Raw genomic sequence first — 23,110 nt, 5'->3', positions numbered from 1 at the left:
TTTCCTTGGGTGCAGGAACCCTGGTTCTGCCAGGAGACTACAGCCCCAGGATGGGTCCTACTGTCTGGCCGATGGATCAGGGATCATTTCCTGGGCAGAGTTGATTGGAAGAGTCGAGTCGTTCTCAGCAGTTGTCTTTAGGGTGGTATGAGAGAAGCTTCTCATCCCCACTCTGCCCTGAGAGAGTTCTGTCCTCATCCTAACGAGTGTCCTCAGGAAAGTCAGGAGGGCCCTTATTAAGCCCGTGGGGCCAGCCGACGAAGGGAGGTTCTCTCTGGAGGGAGGGTGGTCTGGGAGAGCATGAAGGAGGGTGAGGAGGTTTCTCCAGACCCTCACCCTTCCGTAGCGACCGCGTCTGTGCCCCAGTGGCGGCTCCGGCCTGGTGTGAAGGGGCTGAGAGTTTCTGACAGAACTTGGCCGCCGCTGTGGCACTCGATGGGGTGACTCGGACAGAGCAACCTGCACCCTCGCCCACCCCTAGCTGGCCAGGTCTAGGTTGGCCATCCTTCCTCCCATCACCAGCTGACTGGTTCAACCCTCACCAGCGGAGGCGGCAGCAGTTCCAAATGGGAGGGTGAAGTGGGCCGATAGAAAACGTTAATGGGGAGCTTCAAACCATACTATAAGTACTGCATGGCCTAGGGGATAGGGCACAGGTCTGGGAGTCAGAAAGATGAGGGTTTGTTCAGTCAGTCAATCAGTCAGTCAGTCAGTCAGTCGTATTTATTGAGTGCTTTCTACGTACATAGCACCGTATTCATTCAATAGTATTTATTGAGCGCTTATTATGTGCAGAGCACTGTACTAAGTGCTTGGAATGAACAAGTCGGCCACAGATAGAGACGGTCCCTGCCCTTTGACGGGCTCACGGTCTAATCGGGGGAGACGGACAGACGAGAACGATGGCGATAAATAGAGTCGAGGGGAAGAACGTCTCGTAAAAACCGATGGCGACTAAACAGAATCGAGGCGATGTACATTTCATTAACAAAATAAATAGGGTAATAAATATATACGGTTGAGCAGACGAGTACAGTGCTGAGGGGAGGGGAAGGGAGAGGAGGAGGAGCAGAGGGAGATGGGGGGAAAAGAGGGTTAAGCTGCGGAGAGGTGAAGGGGGGGTGGTAGAGGGAGTAGAGGGAGAAGGGGAGCTCAGTCTGGGAAGGCCTCTTGGAGGAGGTGAGTTTTAAGTAGGGTTTCGAAGAGGGGAAGAGAATGAGTTTGGCGGAGGTGAGGAGGGAGGGCGTTCCGGGACCGCGGGAGGACGCGGCCCGGGGGTCGACGGCGGGACGGGCGAGACCGGGGGACGGCGAGGAGGCGGGCGGCGGAGGAGCGGAGCGTGCGGGGTGGCCGGCGGAAAGAGAGAAGGGAGGAGAGGGAGGAAGGGGCAAGGTGACGGAGAGCCTCGAAGCCTAGAGTGAGGAGTTTTTGTTTGGAGCGGAGGTCGATAGGCAACCCCTGGAGTTGTTTAAGAAGGGGAGTGACAGGCCCAGATCGTTGCTGCAGGAAGATGAGCCGGGCAGCGGACTGAAGAGTAGACCGGAGCGGGGCGAGAGAGGAGGAAGGGAGGTCAGAGAGAAGGCTGACACGGTAGTCTAGCCGGGATATAGTGCTTGGGAGAATGTAGTGTAACAATAAACACATTCCGTGCCCACAACGAGATTAGAGTCTAGAAGGGGAGATAGGCATTAATATAAATAAATTACAGATAGGTACGCAAGTGCTGTGGGGCTGGGGAAGGGGGTGGTGGTGAATAAAGGGAGCAAGTCAGGGTGAAGCAGAAGGGAGTGGGAGAAGAGAAAAGGGGGTTTAGTCAGGGAAGGCCTCTTAGAGGAGATGCGCCTTCAATAAAGCTTTGAAAAGGGGCAGAATAATCATCTGATAGGAGGAGAGAGGGTGTTCCAGGCCAGAGGTAGGACATGGGTGAGAGATTTATGGCAAGACAGATGAAATCGAGATACAGTGAGGAGGGTAGCATTAGAGGAGTGAAGTGGGTGGGCTGGGTTATAGTAGGAGAGTAGCAAGGTGAAGTAGGAAGGGGCAAGGTGATTGAATGTCTTAAAGCTAATGATGAGGAGTTTGGGGTTCTAATCCTGGATCCTCCACTTGTCTGCTGTTTGACCTTGGGCAAGTCGCTTAACTTTTCTGGACTTTAGTTACCTCACCTGTAAAATGGGGATTAAGGCTGTGAGCCCCATGTGGGACAGGGACTACCTCCGACCTGATTAGTTTGTATCTTCCCAGTACTTAGAACAGTGCTTGGCACACAGTAAACACTTAACAAATATCAATGTTATTATTACTACTACTAGTAATAGTGGTATTTGTTCAGTGTTTAATCTATGTCAAGCATTGCATTAAGTGCTGGGGTAGATGCAATAGAAACAGCGTGGATCAGTGGAAAGAGCACAGGCTAGGGAGTCAGAGGTCATGGGTTCGAATTCCGGCTCGGCCACTTGTCAGCTGCGTGACTGTGGGCAAGTCACTTCACTTCTCGGTGCCTCAGTGACCTCATCTGTAAAATGGGGATGAAGACTGTGAGCCCCACGTGGGACAACCTGATTCCCCTGTGCCTACCCCAGCGCTTAGAACAGCGCTCGGCACTTAGTAAGCGCTTAACAAACACCAACATTATAGGCCATGGGTTCAAATCCCGGCTCCGCCGCTTGTCGGCTGTGTGACTTTGGGCAAGTCACTTCGCTTCTCGGTGCTTCAGCTACCTCATCTGTAAAATGGGGATGAAGATTGTGAGCCCCACGTGGGACAACCTGATCACCTTGTATCCCCCCAGAGCTTAGAACAGTGCTTTGCACATAGTAAGCGCTTAACAAATGCCATCATTATTGTTATTATTATAATCAGGTCCCCCATGGGCTCACAGTTTAAATAGGAGGGATGGGGCTCACGATTTTAGTACAGGTATTGATCCCCATTTTGCAGATGAGGGAACAGAGGCACAGAAGAGGGAAGACACTTGCCTGAAGTCACACAGCAGGTAGGTGGCGGAGCTGGAATTAGAACCCAGGTCCTCCGACTCCCAGATCTGGACTTTTTCAACTAGGCTAAGTTGCTTCCCCATGCAGTGTCCGAGAGGATTATGAGACGAGGGGGAAGAAGCCCAAGGTGCATTAGGTGCTACAAATAACCCAAGTAGCACAGGAAAGGACTCTGTGTGTGTATGTTTGATTTTTCAGTCACACCAATAGGTGAACTCCTTGGCCTGTGACAGTGACTTCAACTACAAAAACCACTAGACGTGACTTCCTAGCCTCATTTGCCTATACGGCCTTCCTCAGCTTGGTCAGATTCCACTGAGTCCCCATCCCTTCCAGGAGCACTCTGTCTGTCTGTCTGTCTGTTCAGGGCAGGGCCCGGCGTATTTGCTTTTTCCATACCCAGGTAAACAACCAGTCCAGTGAACAAGCAAACTCGGCTGGCCAGAAGGTCCTAAGTCCAACGTGACTGCTGTGTTTTCCAGGCGAGGTTTGGCCAAATCCAGCTGGAGTCCACTTCCCCGGGTGCCGGTCCCATGTGCCCAGGGGGCTGCGGACAAAAGAAGCCCCGGTCCCAACCTTGTCCGCGGACTCACGGCTCACAGATCTGCCCGACGGCAACTTGCCTTACCTTCTGAGACCTCTGAAATCCCCACCTCCTCCAAGAAGCCTTCCCTGATTCATTCCTAGGGCTCCAAGTCGTTTCACCGTAACACCACCCTTGGCAGTTCCGTACGGATATACACTCTCAGGGCACACGTATACGCACGTGCACACATAAACACACTCATAACAAGGGTGAAAAACATTTTTTCCTACCTGGAATGCTGCCTGCACAGGTGGTGGAGTGGGGGAGGGGGCATTAACAATATTAATAATTATGGTATTTGTTAAGCACTTACTATATGCGTGGCACTGTGCTAAGTGCCGGGGTGGATACGAGCAATGCGTAGGGAGAGACCTGGGTCCGAAATCAGCCCGCTGCCGAGGGAGGGGTCCAGATACCCTCAAAGCAGGATTCCTGTCCCTGGTCCACATATCTTGGGGTGACACCTCTGTGACAAAATCATTTTCATTCCAGCCCACCCCTGTTTATTTCCTTCCACCTCATTTATATCTTTTCAGTTACATATCGAATGATCCAGCTACTTAAAACCTTCTACCCTTCATCTTCTGCCCCTGTTGGCTCTGGTAAAAAGTTTGTTTCTGCCATTTTTGGATTGTCAGCCTCTCGAGGGCAGGGGTGACCGGGCCTTTGGTGCCTGCTGAGGTCTTCCAAGGGCTTAGTGTGATACTCTTCATACAGTAGGTGCCCCTGAGCGATACTGATTGATTGCTTACAGGTTTCCAAGTTTGGAGCAGGATGCAAAAGGCGATTAGTCGGAAAGACGCTTCTGGATTGAGAGGACGATTGTGTAGTGGCTCAGGCTGCTGATGGAGGGGGTCCTGAGGTGAGGGTGGGGGGACGGCCAGGGGGGCATTGGTGGAGAATGCAAGGGTGGAGGAGGAGCAGATATAAGGATCTAAGTCTTTAAAGAGAGAGGTTGGTCCAAAATGTCACTCTGCCTCTCCGGAGGGCTGATTTGGATGGTGCTCCGAATCAGGTGCCCCTTCCGATGATGCTAATAATAACAGTAATAATTACGGTATTTGCTAAGTGCTTGCTATGTGCCAGGCACTGTTCTAAGAGCTAGGTGGATACGAGCAAATTGAGTTGGACACAGTCCCTGTCCCATGTGGGGCTCACAGCCTCAATCCCCATTTTACAGATGAAATATCTGTTCTGCCTTCCCTGTAGATTGTGAGTCCCATAAGGGACAGGGACTGTGTCAGAAGATTTATTTTTGTGTAAGCTAGACTGTAAACTCATTGTGGGCAGGGAAATCATTCAATCGTATTTATTGAGCACTTACCGTGTGCAGAGCACTGTACTAAGCGCTTGGAAAGTACAATTCGGCAGGAGATAGAGATAATCCCTTCCCAGCAACAGGCTCACAGTCTAGAAGGGGGAAAGGGGAAGTGTCTCTTGTTGTATCGTGCTCTCCCAAGTGCTTAGAACAGTGCTCTGCACACAGTAAGCATTAATAAGTATGACTGAATGAAGGAATGAAAGGTAACCGAGGCACAGAGAAGTGAAGTGACTTGCCCAAGCTCACACAGCAGGCAAGAGACGGAGCTGGATTAGGACCCATGACCTTCTGACTCCCAGGCCTGTACTCTATCCACTAGGCCATGCCGCCCTAAATCCAAGTCGGTAACACGGCTCCATCCCCGGACACTTGCCGGGTTAAGATTGTCCTTCTTTAGCCGGGATGTGTCCAGGTCACCTGACAGAAGTGACCCACTGTCCTCACAGATAACCACTGTGGAGGAGGGGATCGTTTGTGAACAACGTCCATCTTCTTAAACCCATTTCTGGTCTTCCCTCCTCCTTGCCATCTGGTAGAGACCTTGGTCCTCCTCACCGCTCCCCTGTTCTTCCCCCCAACCTTAGACCCCAACCCCCTGCCCTGCATCACCCCCACAGCACGAACACTTCCTCTCCTTCTGTGCTAGTGCCGTGGAGTGCTGTTGGAGGAAATCCAGATGACCTCGGTCAGTTGCAAACATCTCTAATTCTGCCCTCTTTTCCGCTCAGCCGCGTTCCTTCCCCACCCTCTTCAACTCCCTTGCCCAATGTCCCCATCATCTAACTCCCTCTGAATCCCCCAGCCTCCTACCTTTCCCAACTCTTGCCCCTGATAACTTAGCTGACAAATTTGTTGACAAAATAGAAACCATCGGAGGTGAGCTCCCCCCAACCTCTTCCTCAGCTCCCGCTCTGCTTCCTACACCCTCATCCAAACTATCATTTTTCTCAGTCACCTCTCAAGAGTCCTTTCTCCTGTTTTCCAAATCTACCCCCTCCTCCTGTGCCTCTGACCTTATTCCTCTTCACCTATCCAAAGCACTTAGTTTCCCTCCTCTTCTCTCCCCAACTGTCATCTTCAACTGCTCACTCTCAGATGACTCCCTTCCTTCTGCCTTAAGCATATCCACAGCTCACCTATCCTTAAAAAAAAGGAGGGGGGGAGAGGTCTAGAACCACTGCCTGACCCGGTATCAACCCATCTCCCTCTTTCTATTCCTGTCCAAACTTCTTGAATGGGTTGTGTTCACCTGCTCTCTTCACTTCCTCTTTTCCAAATCCCTCCTTGACTCAGCAATCCTCTTTTTCCTGCAACACTCCTCTGAGATCGCTCTCTGCGGGTTCACCAATGCCTCCCTCCTGCCAAATCACTCCTACGAAGCCCCATCCTAATCCTCCGTGACCTCTCCCCTGCCTTTGACCCTGTGAACCGCCCCTTTCTCCTGGAAACATTGTCTAGTCACTGTCCTCTCCTGGTTCTCCTCCTCCCTCTCTGGCTAATCCTTTTCAGTCCCTTTCGTTGGATCTTCCTCTGCCTCCAATTCCGTTTATTGGGAAATGTGGGAGTCCCTCAAAGGCTCTGTTCTGGGTGTACTTCCCTTCGCAATGTCTTCTCAGCCCCTTGAAGAATTCAAGTGTTGCCATTGTTTAAACTATCACCTTTATTTGGGTGACTATGAAATCTACCCCTTTAGCCTGACCTCTCTCCCTCCCCATAACCATACATTTCCTTCCACCTCTAAGGACACATCCATGCGAGTAGCCATCGGCACCTCTCAAGTTCAACTCCTCGAGCTCACTCCTAACTTTCCCGTCACGGTTGACAACACCTCTCCGTTTCTCAACTCATAACCCTGGCATTTTTCTTGCCATTTTCCTCTCTTTCAACTCCCATATTTAGTCTGTCTCCAAATGCAGCTGTTTTTTCCTTCACAACATTTTTAGACGGTGCCCCTTCCTCTCCATCCACACTGCAACTCTGGTCCAAGCACCAGTAAGCACTTAACAAATACCATAATTAATTTAAGACACTCCCCCTACCCACTCTCCCTATTCTCCCACTACGCCCCAGCTTGCTTGTTTCCTTGATTTCAAGTCAGCATATTCATTATGCCTCATTCTCATCTCTTCTAATAATAATAATAATTGCGGTACTTCTTAAGCACTTACTATGTGTCAAGCACTCTAATAAGCTCTGGGGTGGATACAAGATAAATCATTCATTCAGTAGTATTTACTGAGTGCTTACTATGTGCAGAGCACTGTACTAAGCGCTTGGAATGTACATCAGGTTGGACACAGTCCCTATTCCACAGAGGGCTCACATTCTTAATCCCCATTTTACAGATGAGGTAACCGAGGCCCAGAGAAGCAAAGCAAAGGTCACACAGTAGACAAGTGGCAGAGCCGGGATTAGAAGCCACGCTGCTTCTCACTCAGTGGTATTTATTGAGTGCTTGCTGTGTGCTGAGCACTATCCTAAGCACTTGGGAAAGTAAAATACAATGGAGCTGGTAGACGTGATCCCTGCCCACAGAGAGTTTACAGTTTATAGGGAGCGACAGTCATTAAAATAAATTACAGACAGGGGAAATGGTAGAGAAAAAGGATAGTTAATGCTGTGGGGCTGGGTGAGCATCAGACTGCTTAAAAGGTGCACAGTCAGGTGCATAGGTACCAATTTTTTGCCTAAACCTTCCCACCTGCTTGAAACTCGCTCGCCCTCGACATCCAGCAGACCAGATACCCCACATCACCACTCTCTCCACCTTCAAAGCCTTACTAAGGTCACATCTCCTCCAAGAGGCCTTCCCCGATGAAGCCCTCGATTTCCCCACCTCCCTCTCCCTTCTCCATCGTCTACGTATAATGGACATTTGCTATTTGTCCTACCTCCAACCGCGGAGCACTTATTTATTTACGTATCTTTAAATGATCTGTTATAAATTATTCATACTAATGTCTGTTTCCCTTTCTAGACTGTAAGATTGTTATGGGCAGGAAATGTGCCTGTTAATTCTGTTATTCTGTTGTATTGTACTCCCCCAAGTGCTTAGTACAGTGCTCAGTAAATGCGATTGACTGATTTAACGACCCCTCTCCTCATTTTCGAGGACCTTCTCAAGTCACATTTTGCCCCGGAGTTCTTCCCAGATGAATCTCTCATTTCCCCACCCTTTATCCCTTTTGTCTCTGCCACTTCAGTGTCTTGGCACCACTTTTTATTTATTTATTTATTTATTTTGTGGTATTTGTTAAGCACTTACTCTATGTCAAGCACTTTTCTGAGCTCTGGGGTAGATACAAATTATTCAGGTCAGACACAGCGTCTCTGTCCCACATGGCGCTCACAGTCTAAATAGGAGGGAGAACCGACACCGAACCCCCATTTTACAGTTGAGAAAACTGCGGCCCAGAGAAATGAAGTGAATTGCCCAAGGTTCCACAGCAGACACGTATCAGAGCCGGGATGAGAACCCAGGTTCTCTATCTCCCAGGCCCGGGCTCTGTTTAATAGGCCACGTTGCTTTCCAGAAGCACTGAATCACTTGGGCAAACCCCTTTCTCCCTCCCCCTTAACATTGAAATTACCTATTCTCATACTCTATTACTTCCTCCTATTTATTTTTGTGGCTCTCGCTCTAGATTATGAACTTCTTGAGGGCAGGGATCATATCTACTAATTCTGGTGTACTTTTCCAAGTGCTTATTACAGTGCTCTGCACCCAGTTGGTGCTTAGTAAATACAGTTGTTGATTCCAATGCTTGGGTTACAATCCTGAAGAACTTGGCACTACCGTATGCCTGTCTTACCTGAAATTGGCATCTCTATAAACCTTTTACCTCTGACACCACAGTACACAAACATCGTGAGACTATTCTCTAATTCTTCACTAGCATTCTATTCTATTCGGGTGGTGAAAATCACATATTATAGGAAAGTTGATTTGCCAGCTTTCAAAACCTGAGGGTTTTAATAGACTTTATTAATCAATCACATTTACTGAGCACTGTACTAGGTGCTTGGGAGAGTACAATAGAACAGAATTAGCAGACATGATCCCCGCCCAGAATGAGCTCCAGCACTTAATATGTGCCGTGCTCTGTGCTAATCGCTGAGATAGATGTAATATTATTACTTGGATTGTTGTTCCTGTACCACATGGGAGAGCACTAACTAGTGAACAGAGCACAGGCCTGGAAATCAGAAGGACCCTCCTTCTTATTCCCCCTCCACCACTTCGTTCATTGATTCAATCACATTTATTGAGCACTTACTGTGTGTAAAGCACTGTACTAAACACTTGAGAAAGTGCAATGTAACAACAGACGCATTCCTATCCACAACAAGCTCACAGTCTAGAGGGCGAAACAGACATTAGTATGAATAAATACATAAATAGATAAAAAATTGCAGATATAAACAAATGTATACATATTTGCTGTGAGGATCGGGGGGGGGGGAGGATTAATGGAGGAGCAAGTAAGCAGTGCAGAAAGGAGGAGGGGGGAGAAGAGAGGAGGGCTTAGTCAGGGAAGGCTTCTTGGAGGAGATGTGCCTTCAGTAAGGTTTTGAAGTGGGGGAAGAGCAATCATCTGTTTGATATGAGGAGAGAGGGCATGCCAGGTCAAAGGTAGGATGTGGGCTAGAGGTTGGCGGCGAAATAGACGGGACCGAAGTACGGTGAGAAGGTTAGCATTCGAGGAACGAAGTGTGCGGGCTGGGTTGTAGTAGGAGAGTACAAGGTGAGTTAGAAGGAGGCAAGGTGATTAAGTGCTTTAAAGTCAATGGTGAAGAGTTTTCGTCTGCTGCAGACACTTGTCTGCAGTGTGACCTTGGGCGTGTCACTTAACTTCTCTGTGCCTCAGTTACCTCATCTGTAAAATAGGGTTAAAACTGTGAGCCCCATGTGGGATAGGGATTTGTCCAACCTGATTAGCTTGTATCTACCCCAAGAACAGTGCTTGACACCTAGCGTGCGTTTAACGAATAGGACCTTGGTTCTAATCCTGCTTCGACACTTATCTGCTGCATGACCTTGGGCGAGTCACTTTGCTTCTCTGTGTCTCAGTTACCTCACCTATAAAATGGGGACTAAGACTGTGAGCCCCACTTGGGACAGGAACTGCATCCAACCTGATTAGCTTGTATCTACCCCAGAGCTTAGAACGGTGCTTGGCACATAGTAAGTGCTTAATACCATAAAAACAAGAGAGAAGGGGAAAACATTTTACAGATGAGAAAACCTAGGCCCAGAATGTTAAAAGTAATAATGTTGGTATTTTGTTAAGCGCTTACTATGTGCCGAGCACTGTTCTAAGCGCTGGGGTAGACACAGGGGAATCAGGTTGTCCCACTTGGGGCTCACAATCTTAATCCCCATTTTGCAGATGAGGTAACTGAGGCACCGAGAAGTTAAGTGACTTGCCCAAAGTCACACAGCTGACAAGTGGCTGAGCGGGGATTCGAACCCATGACCTCTGACTCCAAAGCCCATGCTCTTTCCACTGAGCCACGCTGCTTCTCAATAAATGTCGGTATTTGTTAAGCGCCTACTAGGTGCCGAGCACTGTTCTAAGCGCTGGGGGAGTTACAGGGTCATCAGGTTGTCCCACGTGGGGCTCACACATTTTTAATCCCCATTTTACAGATGAGGGAACTGAGGCACAGAGAAGTGAAGTGACTTGCCCACAGTCACACAGCTGCCAAGTGGCAGAGCCGGGAGTCAAACTCATGACCTCTGACTCCGAAGCCCGGGCTCTTTCCACTGAGCCGCGCTGCTTCTAATGATAATGTTAGTATTTGTTAAGCGCTTACTATGTGCCGAGCACTGTTCTAAGCGCTGGGGTAGACACAGGGGAATCAGGTTGTCCCATGTGGGGCTCACAGTCTTCATCCCCGTTTTACAGATGAGGTAACTGAGGCACTGAGAAGTGAAGTGACTTGCCCAAAGTCACACAGCTGACAAGTGGCAGAGCCGGGGTTCGAACCCATGACCTCTGACTCCAGAGCCCGTGCTCTTTCCAGTGAGCCACGCTGCTTCTCTAAAAGTGGCCTGTCCAGGGTCACAGAGCAGGCAAGGGGAAGAGGTGGGACTACTAATAATAGATAGTATTTGTTAAGCACTTATTATGTGCCAAGCACTGATCTAAGTGCCGGGAAGATAGAAGGTAATCAGGTTGGACACAGAAACGTGTGTTCCAACTCCATGTCCTATGCCCTTTCTCTCAGGCCACGCTGTTCAACACGGGTTCCTCTGCCCTCAAGGGTCGATATGGGTTCCACTATGGATTGGCCCATTTTTCATCGTGAGCGTTGAGGCAAAATCCTTCAAGTTGATATGACCTACGGGAGGTTTATACCGTCTCAGGGTGGCACCCGGAGAGTTTCCAGTCCTCTACTAGTCTCAACTCTGGGAGGGAGAATCAAGCAGAGGAATAACCAATCCATTCCTAGCTTGGGCAGTGGCTAGCGAGTGGAAGGCCATCCGCTACAAGTCGAAACTCCCCTGTGCTGGGCAGCAGCGGCATGGGAGAGAGTCCAAGGCGGAGACACAGGTTTATTGTGTGGAAGGAGTCAGCGGTAAACCTCTTCCATATTTTTACCAAGAAAACCCGGAGGATACACTACCAGAACCGTTGCAGGTGGAGGTGAGGCAGTTGAGGGAGAGATGTGTTCATGGAGTCGTTCAGCGTAAGACAAGACAGGACGGGAGGTTTATGATGGATACCGATGGATCATCTCATAGTTTAAAGCGGTATGGAAACAGTGTGGCTTAGTGGATGGGCCTGGGAGTCAGAAGGACCTGGGTTCTAAGCCTGGCTCTGCTTTGTGTCTGCCGTGTGACCTTAGGCAAGTCACTTGTCTGGGACCGAGTTACCTCATCTGGAAAACGGGGATTAAGAGCGCGAGTCCCGTGTGGGACAGGGACTGTGTCCAACCCGGTTAACTTGTTCCTATCCCAATACTTAGAACGGTGCTTGGCACCTAGTAAGCGCTTAACAAGTACCATCATTATTCTTATTATTAAAGTATTAGGTGGCCCGAACTTCCGAGAAGGGGCGGTGTTGGGGAAGAGGGAAGCAGGACTTCTTTAAAGCCCTGGGGAAGAAACCCAGGCTGCCCACAGGCATGCGGACTGTCCAGTGAGGGACACAAACGCATGTTTTCTTCCTCTGTCCCATTTATGAGGCTGGGCTCTGGAGCAGCCCCTGGAGCGGCGAAAGCAGGAAAGTCAGACTTGCCTTCCCCAGCATTGGGTGGTTTTGTTTTATTTAATGAAACAATGACAAGGAAATCCGGGATTGACTTGACTTTGCCCTTTCCTGGATGTGTCTGAGGGGGCCTCTCTGGCCATGGAAGGGCTCGTCCCTTTCTACTTCTATCCGTTCCCTCCTCTAGATTGGAAGCCCACTGTGGGCAGGGAATGCGTCTGCTTATTGTTGTATTGAACTCTCCCAAGCTCTGAGTATGGTGCACACAGTGAAGACTCATAAATACGATCGAATGAATGAATGAATGGGTCAGGTGGCCCCCGGGATCGGATCGGGGACAAGGCCGGAGTCAGACTGCGTCGTATGACTGGCAGGTGGAGGTGGCGCCACGTTGGGCCGTGGTTCAACCCCTTCGCTTTGGATCGGCAGAACTGACAGGAAGCCCAGGCACATTCTTAAGCCAACCGAACACCTCCTGCGCAAATCGCACCCGAGTCACAGATCCCTGATATCCAGGCTTCACTGCCGGTTGGTTGGTTACAGTCTCCGGGAGTCTACTGGTTAGAGGAGAGGTCTATTTTCAGCCTAGAAGAGCTGAAAGCAGGAGGTGAGATGATCTTGGAGGGAATTCTGTTTATGAGACTCTTCCAAGCCAGCCACTGAATTTAGTGGGCTGGATTCTAAAGCTGTTCCTTCTCCCTGACTGTTTCTTCTTGCTACACTGTAAGCTCCTTTTTTGTCTTTTGTTTTATGGAATCGGTTAAGTGCCTTCCATAGTATGCCAGACACCGTACTAAGAACTGGGGCAAAGACAAGCTCATCGGGTTGGACAAAGTCCCTGTCCCACATGGGCTCACAGTCTTAATCGCCATTATACAGGAGAGGGAACTGAGGCCCAGAGAAGTTAAGTGACTTGTCCAAGGTCACACGGCAGACAAGAGGCAGAGCTAGGATTAGAAAACACTCAGGTCCCACGATTCCCAGGTCTCTGCTCTTTCCACTAGTCCATGCTGCTTCTTAGCTGCTTCCTTGAGGGCGGGGAAGGTTGTCTACCAACTTTATTGTGCTGTACTCCCCCAAGTGCTTAGTACAGTGCTCCGCATACAAAAAGCACTCAAATAATAATAATAATTGAGGCATTTGTTAAGTGTTTCCTATGCTCCAGGTACTGTACTAAATACTGGGGTAGAAACAAGTAAATCGGGTTGGACGCAGTCCCTGACCCACATGGGGCTTTTAGTCTTAATCCCCATTTTACAGATGAGGTAATTGAAGCCCAGAGAAGTGAAGCGATTTGCCCAGGGTCACACAGCAGGCAAGAAGTGGAGCCGGGATTAGAGCCCAGGTCCTTGTGACTTCCAGGCCCACGTGACAGATTGATCGACTGATGGAAGAGGCTCCCTTCGTAAGCCGACTGAAGAACGTCAAGTGGCCTGCCCAGGGTCACGGAGCAGACAAGGGGCAGAACATGGGCCTAGAAATATGTGTCCCAACCCCATTTCCTGTGCCCTCTCCCCCAGGCCACGCCTCTCGATGCAGTCAGGCCTAGCTCGGAAGTGGGGCTGGGAGCGAGGGGACCAAGGGTCCGGCATATTTAAAGGTCCGGGTGTCTCGGCCTGGGTTCCAGCCGCACCAGCCGGCATCTCTCTCTCCGTGCCCCGGCTCTGGCTGACTCTGTTGCCAGCGGGTGATGCCAGACCCGGGCCGCATTGCTGTTGGACGCTCTGAAGTGATGCCCGGGGGCTGAGCGGAGGAGATCCTCTTGGTATTTCAGAGTCTCTCCGTTTTGGGCACAGGGAACGTGCCCGTCCTGATTACCTTGTATCGACCCCAACGCTTAGAACACATAGTAAGCACTTAACAAATACCACAGTTACTATTATTATTACCAATTCTGTTATATTGTGCTCTCCTGAGAGCTTATTACAATGCTCTGCGTATAATAATAATAATGTTGGTATTTGTTAAGCGCTTCTTATGTGCAGAGCACTGTTCTAAGCGCTGGGGTAGACACAGGATAACCAGATTATCCCACGCGAGGCTCACAGTCTCAATCCCCATTTTACAGATGAGGGAACTGAGGCCCAGTGAAGTTAAGTGATTTGCCCACAGTCATCTGACAAGTGACAGAGCCGGGATTCGAACCCATGACCTCTGACTCCCAAGCCCGTGCTCTTTCCACTGAGCCACTTTGCTTCCCCCATATAGTAAGCTCTCGATTAATGCGATCAGTTGATGGATCGGTGAAGGCCTCCTGTCCTGGGCACGGCTTCCGTCACGGAAAGGATTTTGGCTTTGACTGCGCGGTGGGAACGACGGGACCTAAACCGGCAGGTAACCAAGGTGATTGGGCCCTGGGAAATTGCCTCTGGCCTCAGGGTCTCTCCATCTATCGGTCTGCGACTCCGCTCTCTCAATCCCACCTCTCCGGGGAGGGGGTTAGCGTTGCACACGCGCAGCCTTCTGGTCCCGAGATGTCTCTCCGCTCACGGGGGAGGGAAAGGGAAGGGGACGGGTGGGCCTGGACTCTCCGCTTCTCCCCGCAGCCGTCTTCAGACCTGCTTCTTCCCAGCGCCGCCTTCTTGTCACCACCGTGGAGGCTTAAGCCTGGCCTCTCCCCACCTCCTCCCCCTCCGCGGCCCCCCACCTCCTGCATGCCCACCTTTCCCTCAGAGTTGGGTTGGGTTGGAAATCTGTATGATTTCCCAGGTGGGAAATGCCTCGCTGTTGGGATCGAGGCCTCAAAACAGGGAAAGTCCTCCTCTTCCCCAAAGTTTTTTTTTTTCATGGCCCTTTTTAAGTGCTTGCCGTAGCATAATAATAATAATTACTGTATTTGTTAAGCGGTTATTATGTGCAAGGCACTGTACCAAGCGCTGGGGTAGATACAAGCAAATGGGGTTGGACACAGTCCCTGTCCCACATGGGGCTCACAGTCTCAACCCCCATTTTACAGGTGAGGTAACTGAGGGGCAGAGAAGTAAAGTTCATTCATTCATTCATTCAGTGGTATTTATTGAGCGCTTACTATGTGCAGAGCACTGTACTAAGCGCTTGGAATGAACAAGTCGGCAACAGATAGAGACGGTCCCTGCCGTTTGACGGGCTTACGGTCTAATCGGGGGAGACGGGCAGACGAGAACAATGGCAATAAAACAAGAGAAATGGCAAGAAAAGTGACTTTCCCGAGGTCACGCAGCAGACAAGTGGCACAGCTGGGATTAGAACCCAAGACCTTCTGACTCCAAGGCCCGGGCTCTATCCATTACGTAAGCCAGACACTGCACTAAGCTCTGGGCTAGAGACAAGCTAATCAGGTCGGATCAAGTCTTGGAGAAGCAGCATGGCTCAGTGGAAAGAGCTCAGGCTTGGGATTCAGGGGTCATGGGTTCTAATCCCACCTCCTCCGCTTGTCAGCTGTGTGACTTTGGGCAAGTCACTTCCCTGTGCCTCAGTTACCTCATCTGGGACTGTGAGCCCCATGTAGGACAACCTGATTACCTTGTTTCCCCCCCCCCCCCCAAGCTTATAACGGTGCTTGGCACATAGTAAGAGCTGAACAAATGCCATCATCATCATCATCATCATATGGGGCTCACAGAAACCAGTTCTAATCCCAGCTCTGCCACATGTCTGCTCTGTGACCTTGGGCAAGCCACTTCACTTCTCTGTGCCTCGGTTCCCTCATCCGTGAAATGGGAATTACGACCGCGAGCCCCATGTGGGACAGGAACGGCATCCTGTCTGATTTGCTTGTATCTACCCCAGAGCTTAGAACGGTGCTCAAACATAGTAAGTAACATAGTAAGTGCTCAAAAAATTCCACACTTATTATTAGTTCCCATTTTACGGAGGAAGGAACTAAGGCACAGAGACGTTAAATGACTTGTCCAAGAACACACAGCAGACAAGTGGTGGAGCTAGGATTAGAATCGAGGTCTTTCTGACTCCCAGGCCAATGCTCTTTCCACTAGGCCAAGCTGCTTGCCACGGTGACAGTCTATGTGAGTGTGTGTGTGTGTATGAATATGAGTGTGTGTGTATATCTGCGTGGGGAAGCAGCGTGGCTCAGTGGAAAGAGGCTGAGCTTCGGAGTCATAGGTCATGGGTTCGACTCCCGGCTCTGCCACTCGTCAGCTGGGTGACTGTGGGCAAGTCACTTACCTTCTCTGTGCCTCTGTTACCTCATCTGTCAAATGGGGATTAACCGCGAGCCTCACGTGGGACGACCCGATGACCCTGTATCTCCCTCAGCGCTTAGAACAGCGCTCTGCACATAGTACGCGCTTAACAAATCCCCAAAAATACCAACATTATTATTCTGAGTGCGCAATTCCTACAAAAGCCTGGCATTTTTTTTTTCCCCAAGTAGAAAAATGAACGACACAATTTTCAGAACCCTTTTGAACCACGCCGTCGGTGGGGCAGCGTTAATTGTCAGTGTTGGTTCGTCCTGTAGGATGCTTAGCAATAATATTAATGGTGCGTGCTTTAACCGCACGCCTGCGGGAGCAACTGGGTCATGTATACAGTCGCCGCGCTGGAGCCAAAGCGTTCTTGTTTCGGCAGCGGCAGGTTTTCTATCCAGCTTAGGCTGTAAATCCTTATTTTTTTGTTTTTTACGCCACGAGTCTGCACTTTCCATTTCCCATTACATATGGAATTCACTGGTGGTGGTTAGTATATTGCAACACCTAAACTATTTTTCAAAAAGCACAGGAAACCTCTGATGCTAATACCCATTCCCTCTATTGCATTGTGTTTATGCCAAACCCCCATTACTACTGCATCAGCCTCCTTTCTGACCTCCCTGCTTCCTGTCTCTCCCCACTCCAGTCCATACTTAGCTCCGCTTGTCCGGATTGTTTTTTTACAGAAACATTCAGTCCATGTTTCCCACTCTTCAGGAATCTCCAATGGCTACCCGTCCACCTCCGCATTAAACAAAAACTCCTTACCATAGGCTTTAAAGCGCTCAGTCAACTTGCCACCTCCTATAATAATAATAATTATGGTATTGGTTAAGCACTTACTACAATACACCTCCTGATTTTCTACTACAACCCAGCCCACCCACTTCACTCCTCTAATGCCATCCTACTCACTCGACCTCAATCTCATCTATCTTTCCCTCTCCCCCACATCCTGCCTCTGGCCTGGAACTCCCTCCCTCTTCATATCCGACGACGCTCACTCTCCCCACCTTCAAAGTCTAATTGAAGATACCTCTCCTCTAGGAAGCCTTCCCTGAATAGGCCCTCATTTCCTCTTCTCCCACCCACTTCTGCGTTGCCTTTCTATTTGGATATGCTTCCTTCAGCCCCACACTACTTTTGTACATATCTGTAATTTATTTATTTCTATTATTGACTATCTCCCTCTCTAGGCTGTAAGCCCATTGTGGCTAGGGAATGTGTTTACCAGCTCTGTTGCGGTGTGGCTCGGTGGAAAGAGCCCGGGCTTGGGAGTCAGAGGTCATGGGTTCGAATCCCGACTCTGCCACTTGTCAGCTGTGTGACTGTGGACAAGTCACTTCACTTCTCTGTGCCTCAGTGACCTCATCTGTAAAATGGGGATTAACTGTGAGCCTCACGTGGGACGACCTGATGACCCTGTATCTCCCCCAGCGCTTAGAACGGCGCTCTGCACATAGTAAGCGCTTAACAAATGCCAACATTATTATTACTCTACTGAGTTCTTAGTACGGTGCTCTGCACACAATAGGTGTTCAGTAAATACCATTGATTAGTACCTTGATTATTGAATCAGCCCCTCCTTGCTGACCTCTCCGCCTCCTGTCTCTCCCCATTCCAGTCCATAATCCGTTCTGCAGTCTGGATCATTTCTCTTTAAAAATGTTCAGACCACATTTCCCCATCCACCTCCGTGTCAAACAAAAACTCCTCACCGCTGTTTTTAAACCACTTCATCACCTTGCCTCTTCCTACCTCAGCTCCCAGCTCCACCACTTGTCAGCTGTGTCAGATGTCACTTAACTTCTCTGTGCCTCAGTTACCACATCTGTTTAATGGGGATGAAGACTGTGAGCCCTACGTGGGACAACCTGATTACCTTGTATCTACCCCAGCGTTCAGAACAGTACTTGGCACACAGTAAGCGCTTAACAAATAGCAACATTGTTATTATTATTATTACTATACCCCAGCCCACATACGTCGTTCCCCTAATGCTAACCTTCTCACTGTACCTTGATCTCATCTATCTCTCTGTCAACCTCTCACCCACATCCTACCTCTGGCCTGGAATACCCTCCCTCCTATCAGACAGATAATTGCTCTCCCCCACTTCAAAGCCTTATCGAAGGCCCATCTCCTCCTCCAAGAAGCCTTCTCTGACCAAGCCCTCCTCTCCTCTTCTCCCGCTCCCTTCTGCGTTGCCCTGACTTGTTCCCTTCATTCGCCCTCCCTTCCATCCCCACAGCACGAATGTACATATCTGTATATATCTGTAATTTATTTATTTATGTATGTTGTCTATCTCCCCCTCTAGACTGTGAGCTCACTGTGGGCAGGGAACGTTTCTGTTTGCTGTTATAGCGTATTCATTCATTCAGTAGTATTTATTGAGCGCTTCCTATGTGCAGAGCACTGTACTAAGCGCCTGGAATGGACAAATCGGTAACAGATACGGTCCCTGCCCTTTGACGGGCTTACAGTCTGAGCCCTTAGTACAGTGCTTTGCACACAGTAAACACTCAATAAATGTGATTGAATGAATGATAAGATCTTACTCTTGAGGGAACCATGTCTTCTACCCAGTGGCTTGGGAAGCATTGGTTCATCGCTTCACTGTTGCATCTGTTACCCACGGTGTCTGCTGCTGTTTTCATTTTTTCGTCTCTGGGTCGAAATCTTCCCAACGCCTCTACTCCCAGATGGGTTCCACGTTCCTGATCGTTGCCCGCCAGGCTGTTCTGTCTTCTGAGTCTGTCTCAGTTGTCCGCCGCTTGCCGAAACGTTTAGGATTTTGCATCGCTGTGTCTTTAAAGAACTTCTTTCATCCACCCCGTTTTAGCTCATCACGGAATAGCTGTTCGGGAGTCTTGCTGTGGTCCATCTTCTGCATACGTCCCCGCCAGTGAAGCTGGGGTGGGACAAGCGTGGCTTCGATGCTGGTGGTCTGAATGCACGGGTGCTCAACAGTCACCTTAACTAACTGACTGCAGGACTGCGATCCCGTTTTGCCGTTCTATAAATACAGCAGTCGGGGCGATTCTGCTGGGACTTTTACTCCAGATCATGAACCGAGAGGGAGAACCGTGATTAGTGGTTTCTCTATGGGAGGCCATAATATGAAGAAGAAAACAAATGGCATCATCTCCATTTTAGAGAAACTCCCCCTAAGCAAACTGCTTGTCAAAAGCTGTTGGGGGATCAGGAAACACAATTTTCACCATTAGCCAGCACTCTTTTTAACGCTAAAAAGGGTGAAGGAATAGAGATTTATAGAATCTTTTCATGAAAAGATACACTGTACATTTAGACTGCAGGATAAATGCAACTACTGTATATAAATTAAGCTATATACACACTACTGCTTTATAGTCCAGTTTTATACCAACAGAACAGCAAACGGAATGCTCCTACGGCACCCCCGTTTGCCTTGGAGAAGCAGACATTCTTCTGAAAAGCATTTTTCTTCTGCGTGCGCCATTAGCTGCCTCTGGGAAATTTGTGAGCTGGAGACGGTAGCTCTGGCCCACTCACGGACACGGGGACATCGGTCATCCCACGGAGCTTTCTTCTCTCTGATGTGTGATGAGGACGGATGGATGGATGAAGGAAGGGATGTTGCCACTTAGTGATTTGAAATGGGACAAAGCCAAGCCGGGATGGCAGAACGAAAGTTATAAGGCAAAGGTGGGCAACTGTGCTTCAACTGTGAGCTGGGTGCATAGGTCCCCTTGCGTTGGGGAGCTGGAAGCTCTCCCCTGCCTGAAATGGACTCCCAGAATTACTCTACTAGGCAGAGACAGTAGAAACACTGTGGCTTAGTGGATTGCACACAAGACCAGGAGCGAAGACACCTAGGTTCGAATCCTGACTCTGCCGTTTGCTTGCTGCGTGACCCGGTGCAAGCCACTTAACTGCAGACTGTAAGCTCAGGGTGGCCAGGGAATGTGTCTATTATATTACACTTCCCCAAGTGCTTAGTACAGTGCTCTGTATGCAGTAAGGGCTCAATAAATTCGATTGACTAACTGACCTGTTTCTTCATCTGTAAAATGGGGATGAAATATCTGTTCCCCATCCCCACCCCCTTAGACTGTGTGACCTGTGTGGGACGGGGACTGTGTCCATCCTGATTTTCTGGTAACTACCCGGGCACTTAGTAAAGTGCTTGGCACAGAGTGAGCCTTTAGCAAATACCACAATTATTATTTCCTCTAGAATGTTGTATAATTTATTCTTTAGCTAATTTAGTTGGATTTTCTGACCAATCAATCAATCACTAGTATTTACTGAGCATTTAATCTATGCAGAGTACTGCACTGAGCACCTGGGAGAGTACGGCAGAGTTGGTAAACATGATTCTTTGTTCGCAAGGCACACCTAAGAAAATAATCAATCATATTCATTGAGCACTTACTGTGTGCATAACACTGTGTACTAAGTGCACTTGGGAGAGTATGGTATAACAGAGTTGGCGGGCACGTTCCCTGTCATTCATTCATAGTCATTCAACCGTATTTATTGAATGTTTATGGTGTGCAGAGCACTGTACTAAGCACTGTCCACAACGAGGTTACAGTCAGGGATACAGACATTATGTCTGAGGGAGGGGACAATAAAGGGGGAAAAATAAGTCCATGGGTGATGCCAAAGGGAGTTGGAGAAGAGGAAGAGGGCTTAGTCGGGGAAGGTCTCCCCGAAGAGATGAAGATAGGGAGAGCGATTGTCCCTTGGATATAAATAAATTAAAAATAGATTACCGTTTAGGGAAACAAGCACAGAGCACTACGCAGGTCTAATATGAGAAGTGGGTCTAATGTGAGAGGCAGGTCTAATGATGTGAGAGGCAGGTCTAATTCAAGTGCTTAGTACAGGGCTCTGCATAGAGTAAACGCTCAATAAATACGATTGAATGAATGGGAGAGGGAGTTCAGAAGGTTCAGCCTGGCTGAGGGTAACAACCCCCAGGCCAGAACAACCACTGGAGTTGAAGCCGATTCCCACGTGGGCTAGCTGTAGAGTGGGACAGGCACTGTGTCCAACCTATTTACTTACCTTGGAGCTGCCCTGACTAGCTTCAAACGCTTGATTTTTTCTTAAATAATGGCAACTGTAGAGATCTAGCTTGTCTTGTCTCGTGCAGAAAAGTCGTCTCCGATCCATGGAAACTCTGTGGACACATCTCTCCCAGAACAGCCCACCCACATCAACAATCCTTCTGGTAGTGGATCCACAGAGTTTGCTTGGTAAAAATACAGGAGCGATTTACCGTCGCTTCCTTCCACGCAGTCAACTTGAGTCTCTGCTCTCAACTCTCTCCCGTGCCGCTGCTGCCCAGCACAGGAGAGTTTTGACTTGGGGCAGTCGGCCTGCCGCTCACTAGCCACTGGCCGAGCTAGGGATGGAATGGACAGGCCTCTGCTCGACTCTCCCTCCCAGAGCGGAGACTGGTAGAGGACTGGAAACTCTCCAGGTGCGATCCTGGGGGGGGGGGGGGATCAAGCATATAGATGTAATTCAGGGTCACGTGTTCTCTCAGCTTTACATAATTAAGCTCTAGTGCAGCTCACACACAGTTAGGTGGGGCCAGAGACTGCTTTCCCTCTCCGCGGCAGTTAATCTGTAGTAAGGTTCTGGTTAACTGCGGTTTAGCTCTGGGGTTTTTTGGGTTAATGAGTTCCTTATGCAGAGTGTGAGGCAGAGGGGGAGGGCCCCACCGGGAGAATGATAGCATGAGGGTCTAAGCGCTTCGGAGCCCCTTTCCTAGAGTGGAACAAGCGGCCAATCCTGATTTTGCGAAAAGTGGCTCTCTGCTAAACCAGGCTACCTGTCACAGAGGATGGCTCTGGGGAATAATGATCAATAATAACAGTGGTATTTGTAAAGCACCCACTCTGTGTGCCAAGCACCATACTAATCAGATCGGATCCCGTTCTTGTTCCGCAGTCTAAGGGGGGAGGAGAACAGGTATTTCATCCCCATTTTCCGGATGAGGAAACAGGCCCAGAGCAGTGAAGCAACTTGCCCAAGGTCACAGAGCAGACAGGTGGCAGAGCTGGGATTAGAACCCGGGGCCCTCGAGTCGTCAGCCCGCGCTCTTTCCACTAAGTTACGCTGCTTCCAAGGTCAGATCTCACATGTGACAGGCTTCTGGAAGGTTGAGCCGCGGTACTAGGGGGGGTGAAAGAGGGGAAATTTGGTGGGGGGCGGTTTCTGGGAAATCTGTCGGGATTCCCGAGGCCAAAGTGGGAGCGAGGCAGCCCCCAAAGAATGGGAATTTTGCCTGTTGTTTCTCAGGCATTGTGAGATGAAGATAAAATTATTGGTAGAAAGAGACTCATTCTTTTCCAGTCTGTTTTTTTTTTCTTTACTAGCCCTCCCCCCCGCGCAAAACAGAGTGCAGATGTCGGGCATATGAGCGTCTGGACTAGTGCAATGGTCACGCAGGTGAAGGACTTTGCAGGGAACAATTCATAAACCTGACATCTTTGCCACACCACGATGGAAAGGATTTGAGCGATTTACACTGTAGTCTCCCTTTCAACCAGCCGTGGTTGAGTTATAGAATATAGAATGAACACCTGGCTTACATGCCGTCCTTGTGAACGTATTAGTGCCTTTCTCCTCTCAGCTTCGATCTGAACGTAGAGGCACTGCTTATTCAGTCGTTGACGGCACGGTAAGCCTGGTGTTCGTTTACACACGCGAAAACATTCACATACATGGACGCACACAAATACACACACACATATCCACACATGACACACTTGCTGCTTGCACTTCGTGCTCCAGCCACCAAC

The 23,110-nt window shown here is 49.4% G+C and overlaps 1 protein-coding gene across 1 annotated transcript in view; it reads left to right on the top strand.

Annotated features, from left to right (window-relative positions):
* ENPP2 (ectonucleotide pyrophosphatase/phosphodiesterase 2) overlaps positions 1-23,110 on the top strand; it is a 170,638-nt gene that overhangs the window by 14,067 nt on the left and 133,461 nt on the right. The gene's annotated exons all lie outside the window — the stretch shown is intronic.

Source organism: Ornithorhynchus anatinus, chromosome 4, assembly GCF_004115215.2.
Source record: "Ornithorhynchus anatinus isolate Pmale09 chromosome 4, mOrnAna1.pri.v4, whole genome shotgun sequence".
NCBI lineage: Eukaryota > Metazoa > Chordata > Mammalia > Monotremata > Ornithorhynchidae > Ornithorhynchus > Ornithorhynchus anatinus.
Note: the sequence above shows the minus strand (reverse complement) of the source record. Positions and strands in the feature narration are given on the sequence as shown.